Source organism: Aquarana catesbeiana, linkage group LG09, assembly GCF_042186555.1.
Source record: "Aquarana catesbeiana isolate 2022-GZ linkage group LG09, ASM4218655v1, whole genome shotgun sequence".
NCBI lineage: Eukaryota > Metazoa > Chordata > Amphibia > Anura > Ranidae > Aquarana > Aquarana catesbeiana.
The window spans coordinates 153963888-153973464 of NC_133332.1; positions in this window are offsets into that span (position 1 = coordinate 153963888).

Sequence of the window (9577 nt, forward strand, 5' to 3'; positions counted from 1 at the left end):
CATGTGTACAGGGCTTAAGAGGGGATGCTAATTCTCTCACTGCAACTACTGACTTGTCAGCCCTCTGGACAACAATGTAATGATGCCTTGGCAAAAGGCCTGGTGATTTTTCCCTAAAGAACTCCTGCCATAAGAGAGATATGGAGATTTTTTTATGCTGACCTCCCTTCTGAAAATGCTAGCTGTCTGGCTCTATCTGGCTTTGATTTTTTTTTTTCATGGTCAAAGACCCAGAGCAAAACATGCAGAAAGTAAAAATTGGAGAAAAGACAGCTCTCCATATTGCTATACATATTCCAGGCTAGTAACTCTGAAGTGTGTGCAATAGAAGAAAGAAACTGCTGCACATCCAGAGATCCCCATTGCCTTTTATTGTTCACAGTGATAACACCAACATGAGGTCATGTAGACACGTTTCACACATACATCTTCGTAATGATTAAGCATAAGATGTATGTGTGAAACGCATCTACGTGACCTCATGTTGGTGTCTTTGGTATTATCACTGTGAACAATAAAAGGCAATGGGGATCTCTGGATGTGCAGCCGTTTCCTTCTTCTCTTACAAGTTTCCCACGGAGGCGGGCGGGGCTGGCACTCTGAGAGACTCCTTTTCAGGCTCTCATCATACACCTGGAGCAGTGGTTCTTTTTTCCGTGTGTGTGTGATATTGAGAGATTGTATGTATGTATGTATATATGTGTGTGTATAATTAATAAAAAAAAAAATATATATATATATATATATATATACAAAACCCTTTTTTTTTTTTTCACTCATGGTTAGTGTTTGGCTGAACCCATTTATTATCAATCGACTGTTTACACTTTTTTTTTTTTTTTTTTTTTTTTAAATCATCGCAACAAACAACCCAAATGGCCTGGATCAAAAGTTTACATACCCCAATTCTTAATACCGTGTATTGCCCCCTTTAACATCAATGACAGCTTGAAGTCTTTTGTGGTATTTGTGGATGAGGTTCTTTATCTTCTCAAATGGTAAAGCTGCCCATTCCTCTTGGCAAAAAGCCTCCAGCTCCTGTAAATTCTTGGGCTGTCTTGCATGAACTTCACGTTTGAGATCTACCCAGAGTGGCTCAATGATACTGAGGTCAGGAGACTGAGATGGCCACTCCAGAACCTTCATTTTATTCTGCTGTAGCCAATGACAGGTCGACTTGGCCTTGTGTTTTGGATCATTTTCATGTTGGAATGTCCAAGTACGTCCCATGCGCAGCTTCCTGGCTGATGAATGCAAATATTCCTCCAGTATTTTTTGATAACATACTGCATTCATCTTGCCATCAATTCTGACCAAATTTCCTGTGCCTTTTTTGTAGCTCACACATCCCCAAAACATTAGCGATCCACCTCGGTGTTTCACAGTAGGAATGGTGTACCTTTTTCATCATGGGCATTGTTGACTCCTCTCTAAATGTAGTGTTTTATGGTTGTGGCCAAAAAGCTACATTTTGATCTCCTCACTCCAAATGACTTTGTGCCAGAAGGTTTGAGGCTTGTCTCTGTGCTGTTTGGCGTATTGTAAGTGGGATACTTTGTGGCATTTGCATAGTAATGGCTTTCTACTGGCGACTCAACCATGCAGCCCATCTTTCTTCAAGTGCCTTCTTATTGTGCATCTTGAAACAGCCACACCACATGTTTTCAGAGAGTCCTGTGTTGCACCTGAAGTTATTTGTGGGTTTTTCTTTGCATCCCGAACAATTTTCCTGGCAGTTGTGGCTGAAATTTTAGTTGGTCTAACTGACCGTGGTTTGGTTTCAACAGAACCCCTCACTTTACCCTTCTTGATTAGAGTTTGAACACTGCTGATTGGCATTCTCAATTCTTGGATATCTTTTTATATCCCTTTCCTGTTTTCTACAGTTCAACTGCCTTTTCCCACAGATCCTATGACAATTCTTTTGCTTTCCCCATGACTCAGAATCCAGAAACGTCAGTGCAGCACTGTATGAAAGATGCAAGGGTCTGTCAGGAGTCCAGAAGATCATTGACATTTTATACACACACTAATTTATAGGTAAACAAATCACAGGTGAGGATGGTTACCTTTTTAATAGCTGTTCAAACCCCTTTTGTGTCAACTCGTGTGCATGTTATCAGGCCAAAATCGCCAGGGTATGTAAACTTTTTGATCAGGTGTGTGTGTATGTATATATATATATATATATATATATATATATATATATATATATATATATATATATAATTTTTTTATGCGTGTGCCATGCAATATAACTAATCTACTGTTGTCTGTCTGCCTTTAGTATTTGGATTAAAAAAAAATAGTGCTTAAGTGCATATATCTACTATTTAGTGCATACTAAAGGAAAACCAATTCATGTATATACAAATAAGGTTGTCAGAAACCATGAAATCAGGCCGAGACAGAAGTACGGTTAAATCACACTTGTTTAATAAAAGCAAAAAGAACAAACTTAGTCAAAACATAGCCAGAGTTCAGTAACCGGAACGGATAGTCAGCCAAGCCAGAAGTCAGGGCTCAAGGTAGTGGAACAGCAAGCAGGATCTGGAGCCAGAAGGGATGTCAGCAAAGCCAGTCTTTAAACAGGAACACGGGAGACGTTTCTTGTGATGTTGACCAAGGTGAAGGCAGAGACGCTCTGGACTAGGCAGGACTGACTAGCAGGATATGAACAACAGCTGAGTAACTGTGGAGAGATGGGAGCTGGCAATTAGCCGACAGCTGAGCGGCCAGCTCAGAAAAGGAAGGGCTGAGCCCAGCCCTGACAAATGTTCTATTTATGTGCCTTTTGAAGAGTCCAAAATAAATGCTCCTGGTCCAGGGATGTATGTATGTCTATCTTCCCCTTTTAAGTGGACCAGGACTATTGCTGGGTGTTTTCACTGTGTGTGCCCACCACCAGTATATCCCCACTCTCACCTTTATATGGACCTGATGTAACTCGGATCAATGGCACGGTTTCCCTTTTTAAGCACTGGATACTGCTATTCTTCCTGTGCTTTTCTTGTCTCACTCTCTGGTTACTGGAAAGTAATCCATTCCCATCCTGGGTCCCTTCAGTAGATATCCTCATATGTGATCCAAAAGCGAATAACACTAGTAGTGCTCACTGTGATATGGCTTTATTTTTGTAAACTTCTAAATGATTCCACTCCCATTTGTGCAAACATTAAAAAGTGTATGTTCCCTTAAGGATGCAGGCTCTGTGTACTTCCAACAAAATAGCATTCCGCACACTTCCGCTTACGGCGTGACGTAACCGACTGCTCCTCCCTACATGATATGTTGCCACATCACGTGACTAAGTCAGGGGCTGGGCTGCCATGATGCCAAGCCGCCTATATAGGATGTTTTGTACAGTGTCATACAGTGTTTCCATGAAACTATACAAAACATCCTATATAAGCGGCTTGGAATGAGTAGTGACCTAGTGGATCAAGGTTTGCTTGCTGGGGGGGTGGTAGGAAAGATTCCCCTGGGTGCACATGCCTGGGAACCTGGATCCCTGTATCTCATGGGCCTCAGGTGTTGAACAGGGCCTGCTGCAGACTAGACCTGAAACCCTTGAAAAAAAAAAAGCCTCTCAATATGGCCCTAGGCCTAAATACCATGTGGAATCTGTAAATAAATATGAGCTGCTAAAAGTGACCTATCAAAGAGTCACATCAGAGTCACTTGGGACCGGTCAATACTGAAAATGCAACTGTAGATCTCTGTGTGGCAACTGGCTTAACAACTTGCTGCTTGTAAGTCAGATTTGTTAATGCCATGCCTCTTTAAGTTCCAGTCTCATTACCTTGCAGTGAACCAGTATCAGCTAAAAATATACATCCAATGAGGATGGTCACTTTTTGAGTAAATATTTTAGATGTTGGATTAATAAAGTTTGCAGGATACACACAAAGCAAAATATAAGCCACACATTTTTAGTTATATTCCTGTAGCTTCAATTTTTTATTTTTTTTTGGTTCTCCAATTCTGATCTTTAACAGACCTTGAAGTTTTGAAGTCAAACAGACCCAAAAACAGACCCTACCGTGTGTGTGTGTGTGTGTGTGTGTGTGTGTCAGTAATAAACAAAAGTAATGCGAATTACTGATGACAGTGAAAATTATCAATGCACTGCCCTTGATTATGAAGATTGTTTTGTGACACTGAAGGACATGAGAAGGCGGACAGCTGACCATGAACAAATGAGACATTCTATATTGCCTAGCCCTTGCTTTACACTTTCTAGAACAAATAAATGATCATATCTGTTGACACAATGCTATGAAGTTTGCTATGAGAGAGGCTAGTATGGAAAGTGCCTGATTGGGGTCTAATCAAGGCAGCATTACAGGAAACTTAAAATGGCATGAAGAGCAAAAAAGTTGGATGTCTCACTGGCTGTATTGTTGTGACACAGGTCAGATTCAAGTTCCCTCCATTCAGTTTATCTCTGACAAATTTATTAAACTGCTTTTATGTCATTTTGATAGGACCTCTGTGAATGAAAAGAAGTCTTTAGCTTACTCTATGCCAGCACTTTCTATTGCACTACAAACATCTGCTGTCTAACTAGGTCTGATGTGTTATACAGGTGAGCTGTCAAGTATGGTCACCAAGCTTATTCTCTGCCTCTTTGTGTTTATAAGAGGCTACATCTCTTCTTTCTTTCTTGTATGGTGCCACCTCTCTGCATCGCAGCGCCCAAGAAAAAGATCTAAATCAAGCTTGCTCACTTGTCTGAAATAAATTTAGGAATTGCAATATAGTGCTGAGCCAGCAGCCTGTCTGTGTGGGAGATATATTTTATCATATATGTCTCTGCCATGGAAAAAAAAATAGTGCTGTACTGAGAACACTTTTTGGTTTAGAGTATACTTGAAGCAGCAGCAATTAATCCAGCAGATACACCTTGTGAGTGGAGAATAATAAATAACTTTCCACTTTATCTGTGCTCTACATCTACACTTGAGAGGTGTACTTGAAAACTGCATCTGTGACAAGTACACAAAATGAAAAAAAAAAAACAGCATTCCTTGGGTCAACAAGAAACTGAAGGCTTTGCGTTAGATTATTATTGTAGTGTTCAACACTTTGCTTTACACTGAACTATGAAACCCATAATCCCACTTCACTTTGCTGTTGGGTAAACACAAGATACATGAACTAAGGTCAAAAATCAGCAATATACTGCTTGTTGAGGTCGTGTAGGATAAATCTAGTTGAACAAAAGCACTTGTTAAAGACAGCCGTCATGAAATCTCACGAATCTCACATGGTAGGTACCATATATCGGAACAATTCTGACTCTGTGTGTGTTTGTTTTTTTTTATTTATTTATTTTTGACACTTCTAGATCTTTTTGCCTTAACTTTTTTGTTTTAGGAAACCATTGCAAGGCCATCAAGATCAGCTGTTCTTAAGCATTGCGGCGCCCTATGCTATCACATACACTTTAGCTGAAAAGCTGATCCATACATTTTTGTGTTCTGACTTGACTACTGCCCTGCTCTACTTGCTGGTCTATTTGACCACTTCAGGCCCGGAAGGTTTTACCCCCTTCCTGACCAGAGCACTTTTTACAATTCGGCACTGCGCTGCTTTAACTGGTAATTGCACGGTCATGCCATGCTGTACCCAAATGAAATTTGCGTCTTTTTTTTTTTCCCACAAAGAGCTTTCTTTTGGTGGTATTTGATCACCTCTGTGGTTTTTATGTTTTACAAGATAAACGAAAAAAGACCGAAAAGTTTGAAATGATATTTTTTACTTTTTGCTATTGAGTATTTTGCAGATCTCGCTTTGTCACAGCTTTTAAAATCAAAAAAAGAGAAATGTTGTTTTTTTTTTTTTTTGGTTTTTTTTTTTTTGTTTTTTTTTTTTTTTTCTTTTCTTCATTCTCCAAAACAAATGAGAGCTGCAAAATACTCACCATGCCTCTTGGCAAATACCTTGGTGTCTACTTTCCAAAATGGGGTCATGGGGGGGGGGGGTTGTGCTAGCTGGGCATTTCAGGGCCTCCGAAACTGTGATGGGTAGCGAGGAGTGAAATCAAATCAAATTTTTTATTTTTCTTTATACAGTGGGAACGGAAAGTATTCAGACCCACTTAAATTTTTCACTTTGTTATATTGCAGCCATTTGCTAAAATCATTTTAAGTTCATTTTATTTCCCTCAATGTACACACAGAACCCCATATTGACAGAAATACACAGAATTGTTGACATTTTTGCAGATTTATTAAAAAAGAAAAACTGAAATATCACATGGTCCTAAGTATTCAGACCCTTTGCTGTGACACTCATATATTTAACTCGGGTGCTGTCCATTTCTTCTGATCATCCTTGAGATGGTTCAACACCTTCATTTGAGTCCAGTTGTGTTTGATTATACTGATTGGACTTGATTAGGAAAGCCACACACCTGTCCATATAAGACCTTACAGCTCACAGTGCATGTCAGAGCAAATGAGAATCATGAGGTCAAAGGAAATGCCTGAAGAGCTCAGGCAGAATTGTGGCAAGGCCCAGATCTGGCCAAGGTTACAAAAAAATTTCTGCTGCACTTAAGGTTCCTAAGAGCACAGTTGCCTCCATAATCCTTAAATGGAAGACGTTTGGGACGGCCAGAACCTTCCTAGAGCTGGCCGTCCGGCCAAACTGAGCTATCGGGGGAGAAGAGCTTTGGGGAGAGAGGTAAAGAACTCAAAGATCATGTGGCTGAGCTCCAGAGATGCAGTCGGGAGATGGGAGAAAGTTGTAGAAAGTCAACCATCACTGCAGCCTTCCACCAGTCGGGGCTTTATGGCAGAGTGGCCCGATGGAAGCCTCTCCTCAGTGCAAGACACATGAAAGCCCGCATGGAGTTTGCTAAAAAAACACCTGAAGGACTCCAAGATGGTCAGAAATAAGATTCTTTGGTCTGATGAGACCAAGATAGAACTTTTTGGCCTTAATTCTAAGCGGTATGTATGGAGAAAATCAGGCACTGTTCATCACCTGTCCAATACAGTCCCAACAGTGAAGCATGGTGGTGGCAGCATCATGCTGTTGGGGGGTGTTTTTCAGCTGCAGGGACAGGACGACTGGTTACAATCAAGGGAAAGATGAATGTGGCCAAGTACAGGGATATCCTGGACGAAAACCTTCTCCAGAGTGCTCAGGACCTCAGACTGGGCCGAAGGTTTACCTTTCAACAAGACAATGGCCTTAAGCACACAGCTAAAATAATAGAGTGGCTTCACAACAACTCCGTGACTGTTCTTGAATGGCCCAGCCAGAGCCCTGACTTAGACCCAATTGAGCATCTCTGGAGAGACCGAAAAATGGCTGTCCACCAACGTTTACCATCCAACCTGACAGAACTGGAGAGGATCTGCAAGGAGGAATGGCAGAGGATCCCCAAATCCAGGTGTGAAAAACTTGTTGCATCTTTCCCAAAAAGACGCATGGCTGTATTCGATCAAAAGGGTGCTTCTACTAAATACTGAGCAAAGGGTCTGAATACTTGGGATCATGTGATATTTCAGTTTTTCTTTTTTAATCTGCAAAAATGTCAGCAATTCTGTGTTTTTCTGTCAATATGGGGTGCTGTGTGTACATTAATGAGGGAAAAAAATGAACTTAAATGATTTTAGCAAATGGCTGCAATATAACAGAGTGAAAAATTTAGGGGGCCTGAACACTTTCCTTCCCCACTATGTGTGTGTGTGTGTGTGTGTGTGTGTGTGTGTGTGTGTGTGTATATATATATATATATATATATATATATATATATATATATATATATATATATATATATATATATATATATATTTTTAAGCAAAGGCCCTACAGATTAAAATGGTGGGTGTTGCAATTTTTTTCCCCACACAGTATTTGCGCAGCGATTTATATTGCCCAAATGTTTGGTAAAATATAAAGGATCTTATGCTGAGTACGTGGATACCAAACACGACATGCTTTAAAATTGCACACAACCGCGCAGCGGCGACAAACTATACACGCTTTTACAGGTTGCCATTTTAGATTTACAGAGGTCTACTGCTAAAATTACTGCCCTTGATCTGACGGGGGGGGGAGAAAAACGGGTGCTTTTTTTGGTTTGTGTGTGTGTGTGATGTTGGTTTTTTTGTTTTTTTGTTTTTTTTTTTTTTTTTGCGTGTGTTTGGGGTGGTTTTTTTTTTTTTTTTTTTTCCATTTTATTTTTACACTGTTCCTTTCCTTTTTTATTATCACAGAGAATGTAAATATCCCCTAGGGACAGGTACTTATTTTATTTTTTTTTAAATTGTGGTCTGTTAGACTCTCTCCTGCCCTCAAAGCATCTGACCACACCAAGATTGGTGTAGTCAGATGCTTTCCCAATTTCCCAATGGCGCTGTTTATATCCGGCGAAAACGAAGTCATGAAATGCTCGTAGCTTCCGGTTTCTTAGGCCATAGAGATTATTGGAGCCATTCTGGTCTCCAATCCGCTCTATGGTCAGCTGGCGGAACCCCCTGCTGCATTATCAGGATCCCCAGTGGGACAGGAGAGTCAGAGAAAATCATGGAAGACGGCGGGCGTGGGGGAGCGTTCCCTCCCACTGCTTGTAAAAGCAGTCTAGCGGCTAATTAGCCAACTGCTGGCTGAAAAGAATGATACCAAGATAATGGATAAACCTGCAGGCATCATTCTGGTATAATTGCTCAAAGTCCAGCAACATACCAGTACGCTGCTGGTCCTTGTTGGGCATATATTGTAATGTGTGTGTGGTGGGTTTTTTTTAAATGTGGTGGTGAAATCACCTCCTACAGCGCTGGATTTGCTGATTTACGTATTGTAAGAGCAAAAACGTTGCTGTCAAGATAAATCTGTGCTGCAGCTAAATGGCGTACCTGAAAAGAAAATAATGGTTAACAATAAAACACAGTAAAGTATACATACCTGAAAAGCAAACCTGATAACTGCAATGTTTTTTTATTGTTACTATGTTTTAAGCATAAAATACAGTAAAAAGGCAGAATAGAGAGAACAATATAACAACTATTTTGGCTTTTTTTTTTCTTTTTTTTATTAACCCTTTTATTTGTAACTGTAACGGTTCCAGGTTCGGGTCTCAAAATGCGATGGCATCTTTGGAGACCCTTTGAAAGTGTGCCCTAGACTGTGCCATGCTGTACCCTACACTAATACTCAACGTGTGTGTGTGTGTGTGTGTGTTAGCATTCAAAACATTCACCGATGCAAAGACCAGGTTGGCTAGGACAGGAGGAATAATAATGGCAGGTGTCAAGCCTATATCCGCGTTTCCTAATGACACTACATTTTCTTTGGGGTGATCGTTGAGTAGGGGTACCAGGGAGGACATACGGAAAATGCCTCTCATGCAGCCGGCTCACTGCATTTGTGCTGGGAAGGTGGGGCACAGCACCATCTGGAAACGGAAGGGCTGTGAGGATCTCTTCCTAGAATTTAAGGAAGGATCCAGTTCATCCTCACGCTTTGTATAGCACATAAGCTTTCAGCAGAGCCAATTGGAATAGGTATACAGACACTTTTTTTTTTTTTTTTTTGTACCAGCATCTGGCCTTAGAGACAA